The sequence below is a fragment of the Myotis brandtii genome, unplaced genomic scaffold (assembly GCF_000412655.1).
Source record: "Myotis brandtii unplaced genomic scaffold, ASM41265v1 scaffold116, whole genome shotgun sequence".
In the NCBI taxonomy this organism is placed as follows: Eukaryota; Metazoa; Chordata; class Mammalia; order Chiroptera; family Vespertilionidae; genus Myotis; species Myotis brandtii.
The window spans coordinates 3438793-3442131 of record NW_005354010.1 but is presented as its reverse complement, the minus strand read 5'-3'; the positions used below and the strand labels follow the sequence as shown (position 1 = coordinate 3442131).

Here is a 3339-nt window from a genome sequence, read left to right as displayed (position 1 = left end):
GAAGACATTTACAGGGAGCACTTTTTTCTTTTTTTCAGAGCCTTTGCCAGGACTAATGTCAACAAAAAACTTCATACGGCAGTCTGATATTTTAAGCTCACGCTTTTGGGAATACACTCTCAGACCTTTGTTAACGTGGGAACTGCAAACATAACTGCCATTACATGGCAATGGGAGTTAAAAAAAATGTCAAGTCTTCATGTAAAGATTAGAACATACTTTTCTATTAGTCTTTCAAGGACAGACTTTCAAATGTTTGATTCTAATAAATGTGTTGAATGAAGAGCTCATACACTTTTAGTTTCCTTAGTCTGACATTTTCTTCCTCATGAATTCCCTATTGAACTCATATTTCTTCACGTCTCAGCTCAATTGCTACCTCCTCCCTGAAGCTCTTTCTGCTATCTATACCAGCCAGCATCCTTAACGCCTTCTTGCTTAGTCACCCCAGCATGCTACTACTTTTTTTTTAAACCTCTGCAATTATTAGTTTATTAGTATCATCCAGGACTCAGATGTTCAATATTCCTCCTGAAATTACATAAACAAATGCAAATGCAAATATCCAAGTCAAAGTTATATAACAAAACAGCACTCCATCACAAAAGCGTGTAAAATTACAAGAACGCTATTTTAAAACACTGGCACCGTAAGAGAATGATAATGTCAAAAACCACAAAATTGTCAAATTGTTTCCTAAACAGCTAAGCGGATAAACATCTGACCCTAATGAGTTTTGAGTTTTATAAAAATCAAATTCAAAGAAATTGGACAATTCAATCTGTGATACAAAGTTTACTTCCCTCATGTCTATTTGATTTTATAAAGGGGAAAACTATAATTTGGAAAATATACTCAATCTTAAATGTGGTATACAATTTTAAAAGTTGGCCCAATTAATTAAAAATACCTTTAATGGAGTCTCAAGTTTCCTAAGCAATCCATATTTAGATAAATAAGACATTTAGTCAGCACTTTTTTTTTCTTCAGAGCCTTTGCCAGGACTAATGTCAACAAAAAACTTCATACGGCAGTCTGATATTTTAAGCTCACGCTTTTGGGAATACACTCTCAGACCTTTGTTAACGTGGGAACTGCAAACATAACTGCCATTACATGGCAATGGGAGTTAAAAAAAATGTCAAGTCTTCATGTAAAGATTAGAACATACTTTTCTATTAGTCTTTCAAGGACAGACTTTCAAATGTTTGATTCTAATAATCCCATGCTGTGAGTAGAGTGGTTACTTTTCACTTTGTAAATGTGACTGGGCTATGTGAAAATTATCAACTGACCAAGACTTTGAGTTTGTTATGGATGAAAACTGTCTCAATTCAACTCTCATTACCCTCATCACAATTATGCAGGGTGTGTAGACAAAAGCTTTTTATCAGCTAACTATATGAAAAGATAAACACTGTAATTATATGATCCAAAATGGGCAAAAGCAAGACTAGCTTCCCCTCAAGAAGAAAAATGTCAGACCTATGAAAAGGACAACAATACTAATAAAAAACATTGCATTTACTTAGAAGCATTCAGAATGTCAACAAAACAGCTGCAACTTTTTTTTTTTGCAATTATAGAGTGCTATTCAGTTAACAGAACAACAATTATTTCGTATAAGCTGAGTCAGAGAAAACTGGAAGATGAAAGAGCTACCATCCCCATATATTACTAATTTGTGCTGTGCATCAACAAAAACCTGCTTTAAATCCATGCCAATTCACAACCCCCATACTGTACCAGGCAAGGTTAGTGGGTATTGAAAATACCACTAGGAGAGGGCTATCTAAAGACACATTCGGTAGTGTGTTAACTATACAAAAAAGACACTGTACAGTTTATCATATCTTACACAGCCTTACATTTCAATTTTTTTTCTTTAAAAGGAGTGAGTTGTGTACAAGGGGGTTAAATGCTTCATAGACAAGAAAAAAAACTGTGCTAGAGCCAACTTATTTATCATCATCTTCTTCTTTATCTTCCTCCTCCTCTTCTTCATCTTCCTTGTGTTCTTCCTCTTCCTTCTTTTTCTTGCTTTTTCTCAGCCTTGCCAGCTCCCTTTTTGGCAGCATCAGGCTTTCCTGTCTTCAAATTTTCCTTTCTCCTTAGCAGACATGGTCTCCCACCTCTCTGAGCACTTCTTAGAAAACTCTGAGAAGTTGACTGAAGCATCTGGATGCTTCTTCTTATGTTCCTCCCGGCAGGTTTGCATACGATGACAGCATACGATGACATTTTGCCTCTCGGCTTCTTAGGATCACCTTTGCCCATGTTTAATTATTTTTCCTCAGCGAACATACAGTCACCCAGTGTCTGGCCAGCTCACACATGCCCCAGTGCTGTCTCTATGGAGCTCAATGTACTGCAATCAGCATGCTACTACTTTTATTGAGAAGGAACATGATTCATTTTAGAGAAAGAGCATGTAGAGTCAAACAGACCTAGGCTTATGTATAATCAATGTTTTACTCTGTGTGACCTTGGACAAGTCATATAACCTCTCAGAGCCTCAGTTTTCCCCACCTTTGGAAGAGTGATAGTATCTAATCAAAGGGCTGTGGTGGGGATGAATGAAATGAAGACTATCAAGCTCCTGCTATATATATTCAGTGCTCAGTAAGTGTGCCTCACCCCTTGCATCCTGCTAAGCATTAAAGTTACTTGTTTATCTCATTAGATAGAAAGCTCTGTTAAGGATAACCTCATCAATATAATATTCTTCTAGAGGGCCTAGTACAATGCTTATGTAGTAAGTGCTCAAAAAATGTTTGACAGACTAAGCCCAATTTTCTTAGCATGCTATCTCCTAAATTTGTTCACGCCTGCTGCTTATCGAAGATGATAATATTTGTATGTAATACTAGGTCATCTGAACGGGATCTGGGGGCATCAACATGGTGCTTGGTGGAAAAAATTAAGTACATTTCCTTTATTTTCAATTTTTTTTCTTTAAAAGGAGTGAGTTGTGTACAAGGGGGTTAAATGCTTCATAGACAAGAAAAAAAACTGTGCTAGAGCCAACTTATTTATCATCATCTTCTTCTTTATCTTCCTCCTCCTCTTCTTCATCTTCCTTGTGTTCTTCCTCTTCCTTCTTTTTCTTGCTTTTTCTCAGCCTTGCCAGCTCCCTTTTTGGCAGCATCAGGCTTTCCTTTAGGTCTGCAGCAAGCAATGTCCTTTTCACATTTCTCCTTCAGCTTAGCAGTCTTCTTTCCATAAGGCTGCTTGTCATCTGCAGCAGTGTTATTCCACACCTCTCCCAGCTTCTTTGCAACGTCACCAATGGATAGGCCGGGATGCCCTCCTTTGATTTTTGGGCGATACTCAGAACAA

At 37.3% G+C, this 3339-nt stretch overlaps 1 long non-coding RNA gene across 1 annotated transcript; it reads right to left on the bottom strand.

The window, feature by feature from the left end:
• Positions 1 to 471: 471 nt before the first annotated feature.
• LOC106723728 lies at positions 472 to 3064 on the bottom strand. Its single transcript, XR_001359440.1, has 2 exons — positions 3029 to 3064; positions 472 to 531 (listed from the first exon to the last, which is right to left on the bottom strand). It is a non-coding gene; the product is annotated as an uncharacterized LOC106723728 (long non-coding RNA).
• Positions 3065 to 3339: the final 275 nt, after the last annotated feature.